We start from the raw sequence: 26,986 nt of genomic DNA, 5'->3' as shown, positions 1-26,986 counted from the left end.
TTTGAACCTATGATCCTTAAAAGTTTCATCCAAGTTTTGTACAACTAATTATATAAGCATAAATGAAATAGGTCCGGTATCAAAATCGGGACTCGAATATAATAACGAGAAGATGATACAACTGATACAAATTAACCCGTCCGAAACTATTCGGCCAAAAATAAACCAATATTACTCGAGTTGACGTGATATTAGTCAGGTCAGTTTTAAAATGAAACTAAGTGAAATCTTTCGTAATCATTTCTCATTATAGTTAGAGCAATCATCATACACATCCCTTATACAATCAAGTCGGATGGATGAACTCAAATGTGCTCCATATATACTAAATACAATTATATATTTAAATTATTGATAATCTAATACTAATGAAAACTCTAAGGACCAGCAGGAGCAGGTGTACTACAAGCCACAGGGTTCTGCTTGCCACTTGTGATTGGCTTCACATTCTTGCACATTGAGACGGCCGCACCACCCTTGAATGTCAAGTCTATGTCCGCGAGCTCTACCTTGTCACAAGGTGATCCACTGCTACACAATAGCTTCACCGCCTCTTTTGTACTTGTTGTTCCTCTCACATTCTTGAAGCTAATGTTGCTGATCTTAACCTTTGAAGGTGTCTGAATTTAGAAATCCATATATATTAGATAACTATCTAGAAGACATTATCAACAACATTAAAGTACGAATGTAGAGTATATAAAGCTTACCTTTGCTTTGCAGTGGCCGTAAGGGCAGTACTCTTGATCAACAAGAATAGGGTTTCCAACATTTTCGACAGTGATATCCTCAAAGTGTAAGTCGATGCGACGGCCGTAAGAAGCAAGCCAAGACTTGATTCTAACACCATTATCGGTGTTGCTGATTTTGCGATTCTTGATAGTGACACCATGTGGGGAGCCTCATTTGGGTACCTTCCAAGGCTTCCAATGCTAATACCGTGTCCTGGACCACGAGTAACCGACTCAACATGGACTTGCTTCGCACCATCTCCCATGGACACGCATCATCCCCCGTCCCGATCTTGGCAAGGATCACATTTATACCTTGGACCGTCAATGTGGATACCGTGCGTGTTAAGGTCATTAGTTGGAGCTTCAATAGTAGTGTCATATAGTGTCACGTTCTTGCACCCTAAAACTCCCATGTGGTACAACTTGCTTTGATGGATTTGATACCACTAATCTTACGATTGTTGAGGAAGTTGAACCTAAAGTTACGCATTGACGGTATACATTAACAAAAAATTATACGAACGACACGAAATTGCAAATGACTTAAAAAGGTATAGTAGGTTAATTAAAAAAGAGCGTCGTAAGGAAGTTCATCGCAAGTGCCAGTTTTAGCACATTCGTTCTGCTTCCACGCGATTTGGCCTTGACCGTCGAAAGAGCCACCGCCCTTAAGGGCAGTCACGGTGAGCCCATCAACATGCTCTAGTTTAACCCAAGTGGATTTGTCTTTCATCTGGCTTGGATCAGCAGGGGCCTTGAAGTTACCTGCAATCTCGATTGTAACTTGGCCTTTGCATGGGCCAGCAAGGTTAATTGAGTTCATCAAATATGTTCCTGCGGGTACTACTATTTTTGATGGTGTTGTTGATGCACATGCTTCCTTCCACGCTTTCATCATTGCCTATCGATATGCCAATTTATTAGTGTCTTAATCGTTTATTATAGATTGTAAAGACCAAACACATTACGAGTAAAACCTTAAAATCAATCGTAAATAAATTAATAATTTATTTCTAATATGAGTTAATATTTCTATAGGGTGGTTTCAACACTAAAGGAGTGAACGAATATTTTTACACATAACAAGTGTTGACAATTTACAAATAAACTAATAATAATGAATTTTCAGGAAAAAAAATTACAAAAACAAATAGACTATTATACGAAGATATAATTTTTTCCACCATTTGAAGTAATTTTAAAGTAATTTGTGTAAAGTGTTATTTAATCTTTATATGCTGGTCTTAAAACATACCTCTGTAGCATCTGCATTAGCTTTTGCACCGAATTTTGTTATGTCAAATACGGTCTGACATCTCACAACTGAAATGGACACATATAAAATGGAAAAAATTAATGGGAGAATAGACCTTGACATTTTTAGGAATTTTTTTTTTATTATTATTTAGGTTTTACCCTTATTATTTGTCTTATTCAATAATGATGATATTTGTTGTTTTACGTGCACATATATATAGAGTCCTCCAAAATCTTACAACCAGACAATGCCTTTGCTAATTTAAGTTATGATCTTTATTTTTGGATATGTATGTGGTCAAAGTAACACATCATTTGCTTCTCCCATCTATATTTGACAAAGATGGATTTTCAAGCAAAATTAGCATATCTACATTAATCACATACTCTATATCTAGGTAGCAATAATAATGACGTGGATACAGTTAGGGAGCGGACACGCGATATGACATCCTCAATATTAGTAGACACAAACATGGCAAAACAAATCAATATACATATTAGAATAAAGGGTATTTGAATCCCCTTATATCCATCATTAAAAAATCCGTCACTGAGAAGATCAAGGAGCCATAAAATTACAAAACAAGTATCCAATCCTATAAATTTATACATACAATAACATAAAAATATTAGATTGAGTAACTAATAAAATGACACGTGGCAGGATACAATTATATGGTGAATTTAGAAAAAAAAACAATTAAAAATACAAAACAAAAAGACAAAGCAGTAATCACCCATGTTATGTATACTTTCATCTCCATATCATTAGTCCACTCCATAATTACAATATTTATCTCTCTTTATTGCATAACTTTTCATATTCTTCAATTATGATAAGAACTCTAACGTATTCCAAGAAAAAAAAATCACCAAGAATTTTGTCCTTTTTATCATTTAATGATTTATTCCATTTTCATTTGATTGATCTTTCAAAGCTTTATGTTAAATAAATAAAAGGAAAAATAGAAGAAAGTAGAAAAATATGACAAGCATTTGTATTATTGTATATGTAACTCGTTCTTGGCGTTGTTGTACGTTGATGAAGATATTTGAGATCGTCGTTTATCGAATATATATGATTATCTATTATGGTGAAGGGAGGTCAAGCTTTTGTGAAGCAAACCCTAGTAGTAGCTTAACCAAATTGTAATCTTAGTTTTTTGGTCTCACCTCTTTAATATTGATGAATGCATGTTTTGGTGAAATTTTTAATGTATTCATAATTTATAATGTGTAGTCAATTTTTTGGAATTGTATTAACGTACAATAGATTATAGATGTATCATGTATAGATTAAGGCATGTTTAGTGTAAGTATAATATTCTCTTATGTTTTTAACGAAGTCGGTTAAAAGGGTAGCATGCCTTTTAATTTTGAATTTTTAACGTGAGAATTTTTCATGAATATCTATGTGATTTTATTTATTATACACATCTCATTTAAAAATGTTCATTTGATTAAAGGGTTAAGATAAAATGAGTGAAAAATATTTTAATGATTAAATATCATTAATTATCTCCAAACTTGCAAATATGGTTAATACTACTTACTTATTTTATAATAATCATCATTCTAATAAAGTTGTAAATTAAGAAAAGTATCATATAAATGTTGCGCAAAAACGATATCACTCACTACAACAATCAAATGAGAATAAAAAAAACATGATTCAATAAGGAAAAACATTAAATAGCAATTAAAGAAGAGCTATTATAGAGGCTGAGATTCAAAAGGCCTTGTTTTTAATTCCCAATGAGAAAGCACATGGTCCTTATGGGTTTTTAGCTGGTTTCTTTAAAGATGCCGATGAAGTAACTGGGGATGATATTATGGTGGCCGTCAGGAATTTTTCCTTAATGGAAAATTGTTTCAACAGTTGAATGCCACTATTTTAACTTCGATTCCAAAGAAGGAGAGTCCTGAGTCTGTCAATGATTTTAGACCTATTGCATGCATTTTGTAATGTACTTTACAAATGCATTTCAAAGGTCATATGTAATAGACTTGCTAATGTCTTTCCTGAGATAATAAGTCTGAATCAAGAGGCTTTTATCCAAGGTAGAGATATTCTTGACAACATCTTGATATGTCAGGATCTGGTCAGGCTCTATAACAGGAAATGGTTCTCTCCTAGGATCATGATGAAAGTGGATCTTAAGAAAGCATATGATTCTATTGAGTGGACTTTTCCGGAGGATATGCTTAATTATTGCACTGAAGTTCCTTGGTCAGATGATTAATTGGATTATGCAATGTGTATTTTCTACTTCTTTCTCCCTATCTTTGAAGGGAGCACATTTTAGTTAATTCAAGGGTAGGAGGGGACTTAGGCAAGGAGATCCTATGTCTCCTCCGTTGTTCACCTTGTGCCTGGAGTACCTCACTTGAGTTTTGGATGTGGTTACATTGAGGAATGGCTTTAAATTTCACCCTTTATGCAGATCCCTGGAGTTGTGTCATTTTGTTTTTGCCGATGATTTACTTTTTTCTCAATAGAGGATTATGAGTCAACCGAGGTGATTATGAGGGCCTTTGTAACATTTTCTGAAGCTTCAGGTTTATGTATGAATAAGGATAAATCTGATGTGTATATGAATGGAGTGATGTCATAAGATGCTGCTGCTATCCTTGGGCTATCTGGTTTTCAGAAGAAAATTTTTCCTTTTAGGTACTTGAGGATCCCAATTTCTTACTAAAGATTGACAAATGCTGAATTTAATAAATTAGCGGAGAAGATAGTAAGTAAAATCAGGGGATGAGGGTCAAAGAAGCTCAGTTATGCTGGCAGATTGGTATTAGTTAAAGTTGTGGTCACTCAAATGCATAGTTACTGCGCTAGGATTTTTCTTTTGCGTAAAGGATTGATTTGTAAAGTGGATGCTATATGTAGGAGTTACCTCTAGTCTGGAAGTGAGGAGCATCACAGAGCTAGTTCTTGCAGTTGCCTAGGATAAGTGTTGCTTGCCTAAGGATAGAGGTGGACTGGGCATTATAAACTGCTTTTTTTTAATGACGAGGGAACCCGCGGCCACTACTTTCGGTGCGTACTGCAGGCTCATATTAGTCTAAAAGGCATGGACTCAGGCCGTAAATACTTTAAAAGATTATTCTTTGAGATGCTTGAACCTAGGTCTATTGGAAATTTCACTCAAGTTTTAACCACTAATCTCCACTCTTTCAGGCCAAACCACAAAGCTAGTACATACTATATACTAAGTAAACAATATGAATTGTTTCCCTTCAAAATCCACTTCCTTAAATAAGAAAACAAATGAGATTGATGTTTTTTTTTCGTTAAACCATTAACCTTTTATTAAAATATAATCTTTTAATCAAATTATTTTTTCTTTATTAAAAACTAATATATTTTAATTATAATAAAATAAAATAAAATAGATATAAACTCATAAACTATAATAAGTTTCGTGATAAAAAAATCATCAAAATTAGCTTTGAATTGAAAAAAGAAATATAATTTCATTATAATACACATTTTAGGACATTATTCAATTTTCCTGGTTAGTTTTGCAGCTCAACCTTTAATCTGTTAGTTGAGTCATAAGAGCATTACAATACATGAGGATGAAGAAGATGTGAACATGTGACCTAATGTCCACTATACCTCCATCTTAATCAGTAGGCTAAGATACATTGATGTGAAAAAAATTAATAAGATGTCGATTTAATTATAAGTAATATGGTAAAAAAAAGTTAAAAGTTTTGTATATACCACGCGTACATTGCCCGATATCTAGACTAGTTATTACGAGTATTTAAATATTTAGTCGTAGTTGGTGAGTTTCCAACGAGTCCGGATTTTCTGTCCCATATACTCATATGTGTGTTAAAGTGTTGGGGAACCGTCCTATAAACCCGGTGCGGGAAGAATCTCACCCAACAACGATACTACGAAGGAACACACACAACGAACGTAAGTAAGAGCAAATAAAATGACACCACAATTTCTCACGTGGAAACCCTTCTCAACTAAGGGAAAAACCACGGCTCTCTCGACAAATTAATTCACTAATAAGAAATTACAAAGTTTATAGAGTACAATCTCACACTAGTATTGTCACTACCTCTCAAACTTTATCTCACTCTTATTATCTCTAATGGATGTTAAACACTTTCTTTTATCTCCTTTAGAACAAGAAGTATTCTCACCAATATAAACTAATTTGTCTATCTATATTTTGTGTGTATTAAAACTATTACCACCAATAGCTTTTTATACTACACTAATCTCAAAACCTACAACAAGTTATTGATTGTTCTAATTAAAACAATCTCATAACATATAGTGCATTGTATGTTCCATCTTGTAAAAAGTAATCCATCTACACATTTACATTGTAACATCAACACACTTATTTCACCATTTAGTATTAGGAGTTTTGGGGAGATTAATCCAACAACTTCCTCCCTCGACCCAAAGCTCCAAATACTTCAACTATCTCAGAAAAGCGGACTTTCTTCTTTACGTCGGTCTTTCTCTTCACGCTATGTCCATCCACATAGCCAATATTGTTTTTCGTTTTCACCCTTTGCATTATCAAGTTTCTTCCACGATACACTTTGCACCACTTACCATTACCAACATATCGGTTCCCCTGAGTCGTCAACACACCCAAAGAAATAATGTTGGAACAAGCTTTAGGGACATACCTCACATTTTTTAAAGTTCTTATGGTGCCATCATGGAGTTTCATTGTTACACTCCCTACACCCTCAACTTTTAATTTGAGGCCATCACCCACTTTGACATGCCCAAAGTCTCCATTATTTTGCAAAGTATCAAATGATCCTTGGTCTTTACAAACATGTACAAAGGCACCTGAATCCATCACCCATTTTTCTTGACACTCCACCTCATCTTGAGAAGTCAAGAATATGCCTTCATCATCACTACTATTACCACACACCATATTGGAAGAATCACCTAAATCATCAACCTTAGCTTTGCCCACCTTTTCTCTTAAAGACTTCACACTTTTCAAGTCTTCCTTCATTATTGGACAATTTCGTTGAATATGACCTTTCTCATGACAATAGTTGCACTCCACACTATCCATGTCCTTCACGCGTGACTTTGATCTACTTCTTTGGCCATTTCCATGTTTGTGTGATCCTCTCCCTCTTTCACAACCATCTGCCACTAGTGCCCCATCACTTGATGATGCATCTCCATCTATTTTCGCCATCATCCTCTCATTTTCTCTCACCACTGTTATTGCTTCATCCAAAGAAATTTTCTCTTTACCCACGAGCATCGTCATAACAATGGGTCTAAAACTTTCCGGCAATGAAGCTAATAACAAGAGAGCTTGCTCTTGATCCATTATCTTCTCATCAGCATTCAAGAGTTGACACACTAACTGGTTTAATATTTATGTGGTCTTGTAAATTTGCATCACCCTCCTCCATTTCGAGTTGATACAACTCCCATCGCAAACATAGTCGGTTGGTGAGCGACTTTGACGCATACATGCCTTGTAACTTTTCTAACAAGCCCCTCGGCTCCTTTTCGCCCAAAAGATTATACTTAATCTCCGGTGCTACCGCCAACCTTATCATACTCACGACTTTATTTTTCTTTGACTCCCAATTAGACTCAGTCATCTCTAATGGCTTAGTCAATTCCAAAACCTCATCAAGACTCGACTGGACTAGCAAGTCTTCAACTGTGCTTTTCCACACCATAAAATTCATCTTCCCATCAAACAATAAAACATGAAATTTCTCTGCCATCTTACTTACGATAAATAAGTTCCTCCCTAAATCGGAATCTCCCACACCTCCCAGTATACAGAACCTTCGGCTCTAATACCACTGTTGGGGAAGCGTCCTGTAAACCCGGTGCGGGAAGAATCTCACCCAACAACGATACTACGAAGGAACACACACAACGAACGTAAGTAAGAGCAAATAAAGTGACACCACAATTTCTCACGTGGAAACCCTTCTCAACTAAGGGAAAAACTACGGCTCTCTCGACAAATTAATTCACTAATAAGAAATTACAAAGTCATAGAGTACAATCACACACTAGTATTGTCACTCCCTCTCAAACTTTATCTCACTCTTATTATCTCTAATGGATGTTAAACACTCTCTTTTCTCTCCTTTAGAACAAGAAGTATTCTCACCAATATAAACTAATTTGTCTATCTATATTTTGTGTGTATTAAAACTATTACCACCAATAGCTTTTTATACTACACTAATCTCAAAACCTACAACAAGTTATTGATTGTTCTAATTAAAACAATCTCATAACATATAGTGCATTGTATGTTCCATCTTGTAAAACGTAATCCATCTACACATTTACATTGTAACATCAACACACTTATTTCACCATTTAGTATTAGGAATTTTGGGGAGATTAATCCAACATAAAGTTTGAATCTTTACATGTTTTACATGTTTATTGTGGAATAAGTTTGTATGTGAAATCATTTTATGGTTGTTTGATAAACCATCTTATGGTTGTTTGAGAAATTTCTAGTCTTTTGGTTACATGAGTGTTAATATGGATGAATTGAATTAGTTACATGGATGAATTAGTGAGTAAATCATCTTGTTCATGCTAAATATTTGTGTTTAATTATATCATGAAATTGTTAGTTTGTAAACTATTGAGTTGAGAACAATTGGGTAAAGTTAGTTGCTTGGATATGTAAACTATTGATTTCCGTCTCAAAGTATACAAATGAAATTCCTTGTTAATTACATGTTATTATTCAATTGGATTATAATGATAAGATAAGATTCATTTTGGGGATAAAGATGTAGTTTGTATGTCTCGCGGAAAGCAGCCCATTGTGGATTCAGCCTGACCAGTTTTCGTAAAATGGTCTTAACTCATTCGTTACTTGTTCATTTTGGGCTTATGACCTACTGTTAGAACTGTAAGAGGATAAGTTATCACCTCCAATTGGTTCACCTTATTATCATGTGTAGAACTCAAGTTATGACCGTTTGAAGTTGACCCTTGTTGTAGTCAAGTACTAAACTTGTTGTTATAAATTGGGTTTTATGTTTCTTGTTGGGTATGCATCTTAACCTTGGTTCTAATGCTTATGTATGGTGTGTTGATACCTTTTTATCATTGGAGCCCCTTGATTATGTCTCATTCACATGGTAAACATCGGTTTTAGTTGTTAAGCTTAAATGCGGTTCGGTTTGGGTTTGTTTACATTTTACCTAGTGTTTCTCATTACTTAATTCATTTGTTATCGTTTGTTTATACTATGTTTAATTAACATATAAATATGAAGTATAATGTTTATTCATATTAGAAAAGTATGAAATGATACTATATACTTCATATTTGAGTTCTCATTTGTTTGTTTACGTTTTACCTCGTATTGCGTATCACTTAATTCATTTGATATCGTTTGTTCTATTTTAAGCTCAAGTAACTTGTAAATATGAAATAAAATATTTAGCCATATTATACAAGTATGAAATGGTATTTTATATTTCACTTATGGGTTGTTACTGACTCATTTTCATGTTTTCATCATATTTCAAGTATGAGTGATTTATTCTAAGTAACTACTTGTAAAGTGTCGTATTCTCGTGAAAATGCCATAATGCTATGCTTTCTTGCTTGACTTATATTTAAACCCTACTTGTGCTGTTCTGGCAAGTATGGGTCTAATCTACTTGTGCTATTTTGGCAAGTACGGTTTTTCTCTTTTCTTTTACGCCCTACTTGTGTTGTTCTTGTAAGTGCGGATTTGGCCTACTTATGCTGTTTTGGCAAGTACGGTTTTGGCTACTTGTGCTGTTCTGGCAAGTACGGTTTTGGCTACTTGTGGTGTTATGGAAAGTACGATTTTGGTCATTTGTGCTGTTCTGACAAGTGAGTTTTATCTTAGTCTTTTCCAGGGAAAATTTAGTCTTAGAGAAGTAAATTTCTTGCTTGGTTATGGTCATTGACATATGTCATTCTACACGAGAGTTTACGTCTTATGTGGTTGAATATAAGAGTCTTGGTCCTATCAGACACTCTAGGTGAGATGCAAGCCTTCTAGTTGCGATATGATTGCTGGGATTGATGTTCCCATCCGTTCTTGTGGTGAGATGCAAGCCATGAGTGCGCATGTGGACGTTAATAGCCACGTCCCGTGCAATGTTTGTTTGAAGATTTCCAAAGAAATGGCTATGGTTTTCAACTATATGTATTGCGATGATTGACTATTCGTTTATTTATCTCACATGATTTTAGTACTAGTTTTGTTTAATTTGGATAGTCGCATATGTCACATTTCATTGGAATTCGTGCTTGTGATTAACTAGCCGTATCTATGTTCTTTCCTTTACTTCATTTATTTAAATATACCCATGACATGCTCATTTGCTATTATATTTTGCTTTCTCTTAATGAATGATCTCATGCTTATTAGTTAAGTGAATTTGTATCCCTTATTTATTATGCCTTGCCTTAATTGAGTTCTTTGTTATGTTTATTTTTGACATAATGTGGCTGGGAAAACCTTGAGTTACTCCCCACTGACTGTGGCGCTTATGTTTACATGAATGATAGGTATTAGTTGGTGCATTTATGGGGTGAAGACATGTGTGAGCTAGCGAGTACCTTGACCGTTAGATTTTTGTCAATCGTTATGCTTAGACTCACCTTTTAGACTCGTTATTCGTGGGATATCTTTTTCCCCCTTATTGGCTAGACTTGGTTTGTAATAACCTAAGTTTGCTTATCGTAGCACTTGTTTCGTTGGATTAGTGACTCTCGCATTTTAAACTTTAACTAGTAATAAAAAGTTTTTAAAAGTTTTATAACTTCCATTAAATTTATTATTTATATTTTCCGCATTATCGCGGGGTGTCACACAACTACATATTAAATGTCATTAATAACCCTATCGAGTGCTAATGAACTTTTTAAAGACCAGCAGGAGCAGGTGTACTACAAGCCACAGGGTTCTGCTTGCCACTTGTGATTGGCTTCACATTCTTGCACATTGAGACGGCCGCACCACCCTTGAATGTCAAGTCTATGTCCGCGAGTTCTACCTTGTCACAGGGTGATCCACTGCTACACAATAGCTTCACCGCCTCTTTTGTACTTGTTGTTCCTCTCACATTCTTGAAGCTAATGTTGCTGATCTTAACCTTTGAAGGCGTCTAAATTTAGAAAAACATATATATTAGATAACCATCTAGAAGACATTATCAACAACATTAAAGTACGAATGTAGAGTATATAAAGCTTGCCTTTGCTTTGCAGTGGCCGTAAGGGCAGTACTCTTGATCAACAAGAATAGGGTTTCCAACATTTTCGATGATGATATCCTCAAAGTGTAAGTCGATGCGACGGCCGTAAGAAGCAAGCCAAGACTTGATTCTAACACCATTATCGTGTTGCTGATTTTGCGTTCTTGATAGTGACACCGGTGTGAGAGCCTCATTTGGGTACCTTCCAAGGCTTCCAATGCTAATACCGTGTCCTGGACCACAATAACCGACTCAACATGGACTTGCTTCGCACCATCTCCCATGGACACGCAGTCATCCCCCGTCCCGATCTTGGCAAGGATCACATTTATACCTTCGAGACCGTCCAATGTGGATACCGTCTGTGTTAAGGTCATTAGGCGGAGCTTCAATAGTAGTGTCATATAGTGTCACGTTCTTGCACCCTAAAACTCCCATGTGGTACAACTTGCTGTTGATGGATTTGATACCACTAATCTTACAGTTGTTGAGGAAGTTGAACCTAAAGTTCTGCATTGACGGTATACATTAACAAAAAATTATACGAACCTGACACGAAATTGCAACTGACTTAAAAAGGTATAGTAGGTTAATTAAAAAAAGACGTACGTAAGGAAGTTCATCGCAAGTGCCAGTTTTAGCACATTCGTTCTGCTTCCACGCGATTTGGCCTTGACCGTCGAAAGAGCCACCGCCCTTAAGGGCAGTCACGGTGAGCCCATCAACATGCTCTAGTTTAACCCAAGTGGATTTGTCTTTCATCTGGCTTGGATCAGCAGGGGCCTTGAAGTTACCTGCAATCTCGATTGTAACTTGGCCTTTGCATGGGCCAGCAAGGTTAATTGAGTTCATCAAATATGTTCCTGCGGGTACTACTATTTTTGATGGTGTTGTTGATGCACATGCTTCCTTCCACGCTTTCATCATTGCCTATCGATATGCCAATTTATTAGTGTCTTAATAGTTTATTATAGATTGTAAAGACCAAACACATTACAAGTAAAACCTTAAAATCAATCGTAAATAAATTAATAATTTATTTCTAATATGAGTTAATATTTATATAGGGTGGTTTCAACACTAAAGGAGTGAACGAATATTTTTACACATAACAAGTGTTGACAATTTACAAATAAATTAATAATAATGAATTTTCAGGAAAAAAAATTACAAAAACAAATAGACTATTATACGAAGATATAATTTTTTCCACCATTTGAAGTAATTTGTGTAAAGTGTTATTTAATCTTTATATGCTGGTCTTAAAACATACCTCTGTAGCATCTGCATTAGCTTTTGCACCGAATTTTGTTATGTCAAATACGGTCTGACATCTCACAACTGAAATGGACACATATAAAATGGAAAAAATTAATGGGAGAATAGACCTTGACATTTTTAGGAATTTTTTTTATTATTATTTAGGTTTTACCCTTATTATTTGTCTTATTCAATAATGATGATATTTGTTGTTTTACGTGCACATATATATAGAGTCCTCCAAAATCTTACAACCAGACAATGCCTTTGCTAATTTAAGTTATGATCTTTATTTTTGGATATGTACGTGGTCGAAGTAACACATCATTTGCTTCTCCCATCTATATTTGACAAAGATTGATTTTCAAGCAAAATTAGCATATCTACATTAATCACATACTCTATATCTAGGTAGCAATAATAACGACGTGGATGCAGTTAGGGAGCGGACACGCGATATGACATCCTCATTTTTACTAGACACAAACATGGCAAAACAAATCAATATACATATTAGAATAAAGGGTATTTGAATCCCCTTATATCCATCATTAAAAAATCCGTCACTGAGAAGATCAAGGAGTCATAAAATTACAAAACAAGTATCCAATCCTATAAACTTATACATACAATCACATAAAAATGTTAGATTGAGTAACTAATAAAATGACACGTGGCAGAATACAATTATATGGTGAATTTAGAAAAAAAACAATTAAAAATACAAAACGAAAAGACAAAGCAGTAATCACCCATGTTATGTATACTTTCATCTCCATATCATTAGTCCACTCCATAATCACAATATTTATCTCTCTTTATTGCATAACTTTTCATATTCTTCAATTATGATAAGAACTCTAACGTATTCCTAGAAAAAAAATCACCAATAATTTTGTCCTTTTTATCATTTAATGATTTATTCCATTTTCATTTGATTGATCTTTCGAAGCTTTATGTTAAAGAAATAAAAGGAAAAATAGAAGAAAGTAGAAAAATATGACAAGCATTTGTATTATTGTATATATAACTCGTTCTTGGCGTTGTTGTACGTTGATAAAGATATTTGAGATCGTCGTTTATCGAATATATATGATTATCTATTATGGTGAAGGGAGGTCAAGCTTTTGTGAAGCAAACCCTAGTAGTAGCTTAACCAAATTGTAATCTTAACTTTTTGGTCTCACCTCTTTAATATTGATGAATGCATGTTTTGGTGAAATTTTTAATGTATTCATAATTTGTAATGTGTAGTCAATTTGTTGGAATTGTATTAACGTACAATAGATTATAGATGTATCATGTATAGATTAAGGCATGTTTAGTGTAAGTATAATATTCTCTTATATTTTTAACGAAGTCGGTTAAAGGGATAGCATGTCTTTTAATTTTAAATTTTTAACGTGAGAATTTTTCATGAATATCTATGTGATTTTATTTATTATACACATCTCATTTAAAAATGTTCATTTGATTAAAGGTTTAAGAGAAAATGAGTGAAAAATATTTTAATGATTAAGTATCATTAATTATCTCCAAACTTACAAATATGGTTAATACTACTTACTATTTTTATAATAATCATCATTCTAATAAAGTTGTAAATTAAGAAAAGTATCATATAAATGTTTCGCAAAAACGATATCACTCACTACAACAATCAAATGAGAATAATAAAAACATGATTTAATAAGGAAAAACATTAAATAGCCATTAAAGAAGAGCTATTATAGAGGCTGAGATTCAAAAGGCCTTATTTTTAATTCCCAATGAGAAAGCACATGGTCTTGATGGGTTTTTAGCTGGTTTCTTTAAAGATGCTCATGAAGTAACTGGGGATGATATTATGGTGGCCGTCAGGAATTTTTCCTAAATGGAAAATTGTTTCAACAGTTGAATGCCATTATTTTAACTTCGACTCCAAAGAAGGAGAGTCCTGAGTCTGTCAATGATTTTAGACCTATTGCATGCATTTTGTAATTTACTTTACAAATGCATTTCAAAGGTCATATTTTATAGACTTGTTAATGTCTTTCCTGAGATAATAAGTCTGAATCAAGAGGCTTTTATCCAAGGTAGAGATATTCTTGACAACATCCTGATATGTCAGGATCTGGTCAGGCTATATAACCGGAAATGGTTCTCTCCTAGGATCATGATGAAAGTGGATCTTAGGAAAGCATATGATTCTATTGAGTGGACTTTTCCGGAGGATATGCTTAATTATTGCACTGAAGTTCCTTGGTCAGATGATTAATTGGATTATGCAATGTGTATTTTCAACTTCTTTCTCCCTGTCTTTGAATGGAGCACATTTTAGTTAATTCAAGGGTAGGAGGGGACTTAGGCAAGAAGATCCTATCTCTCCTCCGTTATTCACCTTGTGCCTGGAGTACCTCACTTGAGTTTTGGATGTGGTCACATTGAGGATCAGCTTTAAATTTCACCCTTTATACATATCATTGGGGTTGTGTCATTTTGTTTTTGCTGATGATTTACTCTTTTCTCAATAGAGAATTATGAGTCAACCGAGGTGATTATGAGGGCCTTTGTAACATTTTCTGAAGCTTCAGGTTTATGTTTGAATAAGGATAAATCTGATGTGTATATGAATGGAGTGATGTCATAAGATGCTGCTGCTATCCTTGGGCTATCTGGTTTTCAGAAGAAAATTTTTCCTTTTAGGTACCTGAGGATCCCAATTTCTTACAAAAGATTGACAAATGCTGAATTTAATAAATTAGCGGAGAAGATAGTAAGTAAAATCAGGGGATGAGGGTCAAAGAAGCTCAGTTATGCTGGCAGATTGGTATTAGTTAAAGTTGTGGTCACTCAAATGCATAGTTACTGCGCTAGGATTTTTCTTTTGCGTAAAGGATTGATTTGTAAAGCGGATGCTATATGTAGGAGTTACCTCTAGTTTGGAAGTATGGAGCATCACAGAGCTAGTTCTTGCAGTTGCCTAGGATAAGTGTTGCTTGCCTAAGGATAGAGGTGGACTGGGCATTATAAACTGCTTTTTTTTAACGATGAGGGAACCCGCGGCCACTACTTTCGGTGCGTACTGCAGACTCGTATTAGTCTAAAAGGCATGGACTCATGCCGTAAATACCTTACAAGATTATTCTTTGAGATGCTTGAACCTAGGTCTATTGGAAATTTCACTCAAGTTTTAACCACTAATCTCCACTCTTTCAGGCCAAACCACAAAGCTAGTACATACTATATACTAAGTAAACAATATGAATTGTTTCCCTTCAAAATCCACTTCCTTAAATAAGAAAACAAATGAGATTGATGTTTTTTTTCGTTAAACCATTAACCTTTTATTAAAATATAATCTTTTAATCAAATTATTTTTTCTTTATTAAAAACTAATATATTTTAATTATAATAAAATAAAATAAAATAAAATAGATATAAACTCATAAACTATAATAAGTTTCGTGGTAAAAAAAATCATCAAAATTAGCTTCGAATTGAAAAAAGAAATATAATTTCATTATAATACACATTTTAGGACATTATTCAATTTTCCTGGTTAGTTTTGCAGCTCAACCTTTAATCTGATAGTTGTGTCATAAGAGCATTACAATACATGAGGATGAAGAAGATGTGAACATGTGACCTAATGTCCATTATACCTCCATCTTAATCAGCAGGCTAAGATACATTGATGTGAAAAAAATTAATAAGATGTCGATTTAATTATAAGTAATATGGTAAAAAAAAGTTAAAAGTTTTGTATATACCACGCGTACATTGCCCGATATCTAGACTAGTTATTACGAGTATTTAAATATTTAGTCGTAGTTGGTGAGTTTCCAACGAGTCCGGATATTCGTGTCCCATCTTGTGTCCCAGTATCTCTCTAGTTTACACATAAGCATTAAACGTTAAAAATAAATATTTAGATATCATAAGAGGATGAGGTGTTAGAAGATTAAGTTAGTGAAACACAACATGGAATACAAAAGTGGGACAGATGATCCAGACTCATTTCTAACGTCAAATAATATCTAGTAGTATAATATAACTAGTACAGAGTAATTAATTCCTCTTACACTAAATGAGGTTGTCAAGTTATTTCGAGTATTTGGTAGTACTTTTTTGCCATCTCCATGTCATACGTAATATTAGTTCAAGAATAAGTGAAGGAAAACCGAGGTGACGATTCAAAACCATGTGACTCAAATAAAAAATTTCGGTGACAAATTCATTTACCAATAGATCAGGTAAAGTTAACCGGAAAATCGTATAAAATACCCAAAAAATGTCCCAAGCACGAATTAACCTTATCTGTAGCTGCTCTGACAAAAATAACCAATTCAAACATATTCAAATTGTCCTAAATTCGTCTGTTTTAAAAAACGACTTAAGTTTTAATATTAAAGGGTAAACTGCTGGCTTACATTGGAGCATTATTTTGGATATTGGCTTGAGACTAAGTTGAATATTTAGTAATCAATTCTCGTTATTATTTACGATAATATTACACTCAACACAAAAATTTCGGAAAGACGGTCTCTCAATATCGTTAGTAAAATACCTCTCACATGATAGGGTGAGTGGCCCACTTAATTTCTTTTTTCCCTACTATGATATATATATATATATATATATATATATATATATATATATATATATATATATATATAAATAAGAGAGAGAGAGAGAGAGAGAGAGAGAGAGAGAGAGAGAGAGAGAGAGAGAGAGAGAGAGAGAGAGAGAGAGAGAGAGAGAGAGAGAGAGAGAGAGAAGAGATCAACTAAGGCCAACATATATATTGAGTCCATAAGTTCTATTATGAGCCATTGGATGGAGGGAGATGGAGGGATGAGATCAACCCCAAAAAAGTGTGTTTATAAGCTAATCTCACCATCTCTTTCCTCCTTCACTAATCCACTCTAATTAATCACTAATTTACTATATATTTGTTTTCCACTCATCCATTTCTCTTGGATATGTAAACTATTGATTTCCGTCTCAAAGTATACATATGAAATTCCTTGTTAATTACATGTTATTATTCAATTGGATTATAATGATAAGATAAGATTCATTTGGGGGATAAAGATGTAGTTTGTATGTCTCACGGGAAGCAGCCCATTGTGGATTCAGCCTGACCAGTTTTCATAAAATGGTCTTAACTTCTTCGTTACTTGTTCATTTTGGGCTTATGACCTACCGTTAGAACTGTAAGAGGATAAGTTATCACCTCCAATTGGTTCACCTTATTATAATGTGTAGAACTCAAGTTATGACCGTTTGAAGTTGACCCTTGTTGTAGTCAAGTACTAAACTTATTGTTATAAATTGGGTTTTATGTTTCTTGTTGGGTATGCATCTTAACCTTGGTTCTAATGCTTATGTATGGTGTGTTGATACCTTTTTATCATTGGAGCCCTTTGATTATGTCTCATTCACATGGTAAAAATCGGTTTTACTTGTTAAGCTTAAATGCGGTTCGGTTTGGGTTTGTTTACATTTTACCTAGTGTTTCCCATTACTTAATTCATCTATTATCGTTTTCTTATACTATGTTTAATTAACATGTATATGAATTATAGTGTTTATTTATGTTAGAAATGTATCGAATGATGCTATAGACTTCATATTTGAGTTCTCATTTGTTTGTTTACGTTTTACCTCGTATTGGGTATCACTTAATTCATTTGTTATTGCTTGCTCTATTTTAAGCTCAAGTAACTTGTAAATATACAATAAAATGTTTAGCCATGTTATACAAGTATGAAATGGTATTTTATATGTCATCTATGGATTGTTACTGGCTCATTTTCATGTTTTCATCATATTTCAAGTATGAGTGATTTAATCTAAGTAATTACTTGTAATGTGTCGTATTCTCGTGAAAATGCCATAATGCTATGCTTTCTTACTTGACTTATATTTAAGCCCTACTTGTGTTGTTCTGGCAATTACGGGTCTAACCTACTTGTGCTGTTCTGGCAAGTACAGTTTTTCTCTTTTCTTTTACGCCCTAGTTGTGTTGTTCTGGCAAGTGCTGGTTTTGCCTACTTGTGCTGTTCTGGCAAGTACGGTTTTGGCTGCTTGTGCTGTTCTGGCAAATACGGTTTTGGTCACTTGTGCTGTTCTGTCAAGTGAGTTTTATCTTAGTCTTTTCCGGGAAAATTTAATCTTAGAGAAGTAAATTTCTTGCTTGGCTATGGTCATTGGCATATGTCATTCTACACGAGCGTTTACGTCTTATGTGGTTGAATGTAAGAGTCTTGGTCCTATCAGACACTAGAGGTGATATGCAAGCCTTCTAGTTGCAATATGATTACCAGGATTGATACTCCCATCCGTTCTTTTGGTGAGATGCAAGCCATGAGTGCGCATGTGGACGTTAATAGCCACGTCCCGTGCAATGTTTGTTAGAAGATTTCCAAAGAAATGGCTATGGTTTTCAACTATATGTATTACGATGATTGACTATTCGTTTATTTATCTCACACGATTGAAGTACTAGTTTTGTTTAATTTGGATAGTCGCATATGTCACATTTCATTGGAATTCGTGCTTGTGATTAACTAACCGTATCTATGTTCTTTCCTTTACTTCATTTATTTAAATATACCCATGACATGCTCATTTGCTATTATATTTTGCTTTCTCTTAATGAATGATCTCATGCTTATTAGTTAAGTGAATTTGTATCCCTTATTTATTATGCCTTGCCTTAATTGAGTTCTTTGTTATGTTTATTTTTGACATAATGTGGCTGGGAAAACCTTGAGTTACTCCCCACTGACTGTGGCGCTTATGTTTACATGAATGATAGGTATTAGTTGGTGCATTTATGGGGTGAAGACATGTGTGAGCTAGCGAGTACCTTGACCGTTAGATTTTTGTCAATCGTTATGCTTAGACTCACCTTTTAGACTCGTTATTCGTGGGATATCTTTTTCCCCCTTATTGGCTAGACTTGGTTTGTAATAACCTAAGTTTGCTTATCGTAGCACTTGTTTCGTTGGATTAGTGACTCTCGCATTTTAAACTTTAACTAGTAATAAAAAGTTTTTAAAAGTTTTATAACTTCCGTTAAATTTATTATTTATATTTTCCGCATTATCGCGGGGTGTCACACAACTACATATTAAATGTCATTAATAACCCTATCGAGTGCTAATGAACTTTTTAAAGACCAGCGGGAGCGGTGTACTACAAGCCACGGGTTACGCTTGCCACTTGTGATTGGCTTCACATTCTTGCACATTGAGACGGCCGCACCACCCTTGAATGTCAAGTCTATGTCCGCGAGTTCTACCTTGTCACAGGGTGATCCACTGCTACACAATAGCTTCACCGCCTCTTTTGTACTTGTTGTTCCTCTCACATTCTTGAAGCTAATGTTGCTGATCTTAACCTTTGAAGGCGTCTGAATTTAGAAAAACATATATATTAGATAACCATCTAGAAGACATTATCAACAACATTAAAGTACGAATGTAGAGTATATAAAGCTTGCCTTTGCTTTGCAGTGGCCGTAAGGGCAGTACTCTTGATCAACAAGAATAGGGTTTCCAACATTTTCGACAGTGATATCCTCAAAGTGTAAGTCTGATGCGACGGCTTCGTAAGAAGCAAGCCAAGACTTGATTCTAACACCATTATCAGTGTTGCTGATTTTGCAGTTCTTGATAGTGACACCAGTGACAGGAGCCTCATTTGGGTACCTTCCAAGGCTTCCAATGCTAATACCGTGTCCTGGACCACAAAAACCGACTCAACATGGACTTGCTTCGCACCATCTCCCATGGACACGCAGTCATCCCCCGTCCCGATCTTGGCAAGGATCACATTTATACCTTCGACCGTCCAATGTGGATACCGTCTGTGTTAAGGTCATTAGTGGAGCTTCAATAGTAGTGTCATATAGTGTCACGTTCTTGCACCCTAAAACTCCCATGTGGTACAACTTGCTGTTGATGGATTTGATACCACTAATCTTACAGTTGTTGAGGAAGTTGAACCTAAAGTTCTGCATTGACGGTATACATTAACAAAAAATTATACGAACCTGACACGAAATTGCAACTGACTTAAAAAGGTATAGTAGGTTAATTAAAAAAAGACGTACGTAAGGAAGTTCATCGCAAGTGCCAGTTTTAGCACATTCGTTCTGCTTCCACGCGATTTGGCCTTGACCGTCGAAAGAGCCACCGCCCTTAAGGGCAGTCACGGTGAGCCCATCAACATGCTCTAGTTTAACCCAAGTGGATTTGTCTTTCATCTGGCTTGGATCAGCAGGGGCCTTGAAGTTACCCAATCTCGATTGTAACTTGGCCTTTGCATGGGCCAAAAAGGTTAATTGAGTTCATCAAATATGTTCTGCGGTACTACTATTTTTGATGGTGTTGTTGATGCACATGCTTCCTTCCACGCTTTCATCATTGCCTATCGATATGCCAATTTATTAGTGTCTTAATAGTTTATTATAGATTGTAAAGACCAAACACATTACAAGTAAAACCTTAAAATCAATCGTAAATAAATTAATAATTTATTTCTAATATGAGTTAATATTTATATAGGGTGGTTTCAACACTAAAGGAGTGAACGAATATTTTTACACATAACAAGTGTTGACAATTTACAAATAAATTAATAATAATGAATTTTCAGGAAAAAAAATTACAAAAACAAATAGACTATTATACGAAGATATAATTTTTTCCACCATTTGAAGTAATTTTAAAGTAATTTGTGTAAAGTGTTATTTAATCTTTATATGCTGGTCTTAAAACATACCTCTGTAGCATCTGCATTAGCTTTTGCACCGAATTTTGTTATGTCAAATACGGTTTGACATCTCACAACTGAAATGGACACATATAAAATGGAAAAAATTAATGGGAGAATAGACCTTGACATTTTTAGGAATTTTTTTTATTATTATTATTTAGGTTTTACCCTTATTATTTGTCTTATTCAATAATGATGATATTTGTTGTTTTACGTGCACATATATATAGATTCCTCCAAAATCTTACAACCAGACAATGCCTTTGCTAATTTAAGTTGTGATCTTTATTTTTGGCTATGTACGTGGTCGAAGTAACACATCATTTGCTTCTCCCATCTATATTTGACAAAGATTGATTTTCAAGCAAAATTAGCATATCTACATTAATCACATACTCTATATCTAGGTAGCAAAATTAGCATATCTACATTAATCACATACTTTAATATTGATGAATGCATGTTTTGGTGAAATTTTTAATGTATTCATAATTTATAATGTGTAGTCAATTTTTTGGAATTGTATTAACGTACAATAGATTATAGATGTATCATGTATAGATTAAGGCATGTTTAGTGTAAGTATAATATTCTCTTATGTTTTTAACGAAGTCGGTTAAAAGGGTAGCATGCCTTTTAATTTTGAATTTTTAACGTGAGAATTTTTCATGAATATCTATGTGATTTTATTTATTATACACATCTCATTTAAAAATGTTCATTTGATTAAAGGGTTAAGATAAAATGAGTGAAAAATATTTTAATGATTAAATATCATTAATTATCTCCAAACTTGCAAATATGGTTAATACTACTTACTTATTTTATAATAATCATCATTCTAATAAAGTTGTAAATTAAGAAAAGTATCATATAAATGTTGCGCAAAAACGATATCACTCACTACAACAATCAAATGAGAATAAAAAAAAACATGATTCAATAAGGAAAAACATTAAATAGCAATTAAAGAAGAGCTATTATAGAGGCTGAGATTCAAAAGGCCTTGTTTTTAATTCCCAATGAGAAAGCACATGGTCCTTATGGGTTTTTAGCTGGTTTCTTTAAAGATGCCCATGAAGTAACTGGGGATGATATTATGGTGGCCGTCAGGAATTTTTCCTTAATGGAAAATTGTTTCAACAGTTGAATGCCACTATTTTAACTTCGATTCCAAAGAAGGAGAGTCCTGAGTCTGTCAATGATTTTAGACCTATTGCATGCATTTTGTAATGTACTTTACAAATGCATTTCAAAGGTCATATGTAATAGACTTGCTAATGTCTTTCCTGAGATAATAAGTCTGAATCAAGAGGCTTTTATCCAAGGTAGAGATATTCTTGACAACATCCTGATATGTCAGGATCTGGTCAGGCTCTATAACAGGAAATGGTTCTCTCCTAGGATCATGATGAAAGTGGATCTTAGGAAACCATATGATTCTATTGAGTGGACTTTTCCGGAGGATATGCTTAATTATTGCACTGAAGTTCCTTGGTCAGATGATTAATTGGATTATGCAATGTGTATTTTCTACTTCTTTCTCCCTATCTTTGAAGGGAGCACATTTTAGTTAATTCAAGGGTAGGAGGGGACTTAGGCAAGGAGATCCTATGTCTCCTCCGTTGTTCACCTTGTGCCCGGAGTACCTCACTTGAGTTTTGGATGTGGTCACATTGAGGATTGGCTTTAAATTTCACCATTTATGCAGATTCCTGGGGTTGTGTCATTTTGTTTTTGCTGATGATTTACTCTTTTCTCAATAGAGGATTATGAGTCAACCGAGGTGATTATGAGGGCCTTTGTAACATTTTCTGAAGCTTCAGGTATTAGTGAAAGTTGTGGTCACTCAAATGCATAGTTACTGCACTAGGATTTTTCTTTTGCATAAGGGAGTGATTTGTAAAGTGGATGTTATTTGTAGGAGTTACCTCTAGTCTGTAAGTGAGGAGCATCATAGAGTTCTTGCAGTAGCGTGGGATAAGTGTTGTTTGCCTAAGGATAGAGGTGGGATGGGCATTATAAACAACCTTTTTAAATGACGAGGGAACCCGCAACCACTATTTTTGGCGCGCACTGCAGGCTCGTAGTCTAAAAGGCATGGACTCAGGCCATAAATACTTCACAAGATTGTTCTTAGAGATGCTTGATCTTAGGTCTCTTGGAAATTTCACCCAAGTTTTAACCACTAGTCTCGACTCTTTCGAGCCAAACCACAAAGCTAGTACATACATACTATATACTAAGTAAACAATATGAATTGTTTCCCTCCAAAATCCACTTCATTAAATAAGAAAACAAATGAGATTGATGTTTTTTTTCATTAAACCATTAACCTTTTATTTAAATATGATTTTTTAATCAAATTAATTTTTTTATTGAAAACTAATATATTTTAATTATAATAAAATAAAATAAAATAGATATAAACTCATAAACTATAATAAGTTTCGTGATAAAAAAAATCATCAAAATTAGCTTCGAATTGAAAAACAAATCTAATTTCATTATAATACACATTTTAGGACATTATTCAATTTTCTTGGTTAGTTTTGCAGCTCAACCTTTAATCTGTTAGTTGAGCCATAAGGGCATTACAATACATGAGGATGAAGAAGATGTGAACTTGTGAGTTATGACCTAATGTCCACTATACCTCCATCTTAATCAGTAGGCTAAGATACATTGATGTGAAAAAAATTAACAAGATGTCGATTTAATTATAAGTAATATGGTAAAAAAAAAGTTAAAAGTTTTGTATATACCACACGTACATTGCCCGATATATAGACTAGTTATTACGAGTATTTAACTATTTAGTCATAGTTGGTGAGTTTCTAACGAGTCCGGATTTTCTATCCCATTTTCGTGTCCTATCTTGTGTTTCAGTATCTCTCTAGTTGACACATAACCATTAAACGTTAAAAATAAATATTTAGATATCATAAGAGGATGAGGTGTTAGAAGATTAAAGTAGTGAAACACAACATGAAATACAAAAGTGGGACACATGATCCAGACTCATTTCTAACGTCAAATAATATCTAGTAATATAATATAACTAGTACAGAGCAATTAATTTCCCTTACACTAAATGAGGTTGTCAAGTTATTTCGAGTATTTGGTAGTAGTTTTTTGCTATCTCCATGGCATACGTAATATTAGTTCAAGAATAAGTGAATGAAAAAGGAGCTGACGATTCAAAACCATGTGAGTCAAATCAAAAATTTCGGTGACAAATTCATTTACCAATAGATCGGGTAAAGTTAACCGGAAACTCGAATAAAATACCCAAAAGATGAACCAAGCACGAATTAACCCTATCTGAAGCCGCTCTGACAAAAATAACCAATTCAAACATATTCAAATTGTCCTAAATTAGTTTGTTGGCTTACATTGGAGCATTATTTTGAATATTGGCTTGAGACTAAGTTGAATATTTAGTAATCACTTCTCGTTATTATTTACGATAATATTACACTCAATATATATATATATATAGATAGATAGATAGATAGATAGATAGATAGATAGATAGATAGATAGATAGAGAGAGAGAGAGAGAGAGAGAGAGAGAGAGCGAGAGAGAGAGAGAGAGAGAGAGAGAGAGAGAGAGAGGATCAACTAAGTCCCTTAATCTTATAAGTCCATAAGTCTTAATGTGGGCTGTTGGATGGAGGGGATGGAGGGATGAGATTTCATCTCAATGAATGGCCACAAATGAATCTCCTCTAAATGCCTCCTTAACTTAATCATCCCATTTACTAATCATCCATTCATCTTTTATTAGGGGTCGTTTGGTTCAAGAAGGTGGAATGAAATGGATTAGAATCTCATACCATAGAGGTATGGATTGAGATCCCCATACCACTCTAAACTTGTTTGGTATGTTTATTTTTTACACTATGGGGGAATGGAGTTGAAACCTTGGGTGAAAACTTGGGTATGAGATTCTATGGGGTTGGAATGGAGTTACAATCCATCAGGTATCTAACTCCATTCCAAAACAAGCCAACCAAACACTAGATTTGCCCAAATCCATTCCTATCCATTCCAAACCCCTCAACCAAACACCCCCTTAATTCATTATCACAATCATCTCCTCCTCTCTCTACATCTCACTTTTCTCTCCTCTCTAAAAAAACCCCAAAAAAACCAAATCCCCAAAAACCAAAACCCAAATAAATCACCCAACTCCTCTCTTCCTCATTCACCACCACCCAACCCGACACCACCCCACGACCCACAACCACCGCCGCCGCCGTTTTTTTTTTTCGTTTTGATGTTTATTTTTTATGTTTTGAGTTGTTTTTTTCATTCGTTATTTTTGTTGTGTTTTATTTTATTTATTTATTTTCTTTAGTTGTCTTTTATTTTGTTTATTCTTGTCTTTTTATCTATTTTCTCAATTTTCGCTTTTTTTTACATTTTTTTCTTAATATTTTGGGTTTTCAAATCTCGTTTTTATTTTGTAAGATTCTTTTATTTTGATCTTAGACCTACAAAAATAAATCTCATATAATAAGTTAATTTTAATCTTTTGAAAAATAACCTTATTATCTCATTTTGTGGTGGTAGTTTGGTGGTGATTGTTAAAGTTATACAAAAATGGACTAAAGTTATACAAAAATGGACTAAAGTTATACAAAAATAGACTAAAGTTATACAAATATGAACTAAAGTTATACAAATATGGACTAAATTCATACAAACAGTACTTGTATAAATTCCAATTAATTTATCGAAAATAACTAAAGTTATACAAAAATGGACTAAAGTTATACAAATATGGACTAAACGTATAACTCCACTCAGTAAATGTATAACTTCTACTCAGTAAATGTATAACTCTAGTAAGGATATGAGTAACTTCTACTCAACGAATGTATAACTCTAGTAGGAATGTGTGTAACTTCAATGAAAGTATAACTTTTGTTTTCTCATTTCTCTTTGTTGACAAAAGAAAAAAATACAAGTATAACAAAAAAAAATAACAAATAAAAACCAACACTACAAATTTGAATTTATATAAGTACTGTTTGTATGAATTTAGTCCATATTTGTATAATTTTAGTTCATTTTTGTACAACTTTAGTCCATTTTTGTACAACTTTGGTCCATTTTTGTATAACTCTGGTCAATTTTTGTATAACTTTAGTCCATAATGATATAACTTTTATCCTAAATATTGTAAATTTTAATCCATAATGATATAACTTTTATCCTAAATATTGTAACTTTAATATTCAACTTTAGTCCATAATAGTATGTATAACTTTAGTCATTTTTTGTATAACTTTAGTCCAAATTTGTGTAACTTTAGTCCAAAATTGTATAACTTTAGTCCATAATAGTATAACTTCAGTTATTTTTGTGAGTGAAGTTGCATAGTATAACTTCAATCATTTTTTGTACAACTTTAGGAATATAAATTCAGATTTGAACCAACACAATAAGAAGATGACTAAAGTTACACATATTGCCATTGAAGTTGCATATAATGCCACTGAAGTTGCGCATAATGAACATTAAAGTTGCACATAATGAACACTAAAGTTACACATTATAAATTGTGAAAAAAAACCAATAAGTCAAAAAAGTACAAAACAAAAACTTGAATAACAATAATAAAAAAACTAACCAATAAGTCAAAAAAACCACATAACAAAAAAAACAAAAACCAAACAAAAAAAAACCAAAAACCAAACAAATCA

General features: G+C 33.8%; 3 pseudogenes; all 3 read right to left on the bottom strand.

Annotated features, from left to right (window-relative positions):
* Positions 1–225: 225 nt before the first annotated feature.
* LOC141585900 (putative galacturan 1,4-alpha-galacturonidase SALK6) lies at positions 226–2,179 on the bottom strand (annotated as a pseudogene).
* Positions 2,180–10,800: 8,621 nt separating this feature from the next.
* On the bottom strand, positions 10,801–12,691 carry LOC141585899 (putative galacturan 1,4-alpha-galacturonidase SALK6; annotated as a pseudogene).
* Positions 12,692–19,554: 6,863 nt separating this feature from the next.
* On the bottom strand, positions 19,555–21,434 carry LOC141585898 (putative galacturan 1,4-alpha-galacturonidase SALK6; annotated as a pseudogene).
* Between the last annotated feature and the right edge of the window lie 5,552 nt (positions 21,435–26,986).

This window comes from Silene latifolia, chromosome 6, assembly GCF_048544455.1.
Source record: "Silene latifolia isolate original U9 population chromosome 6, ASM4854445v1, whole genome shotgun sequence".
NCBI classification, from domain to species: domain Eukaryota; kingdom Viridiplantae; phylum Streptophyta; class Magnoliopsida; order Caryophyllales; family Caryophyllaceae; genus Silene; species Silene latifolia.
This window is presented reverse-complemented; position numbering and strand designations above follow the sequence as displayed.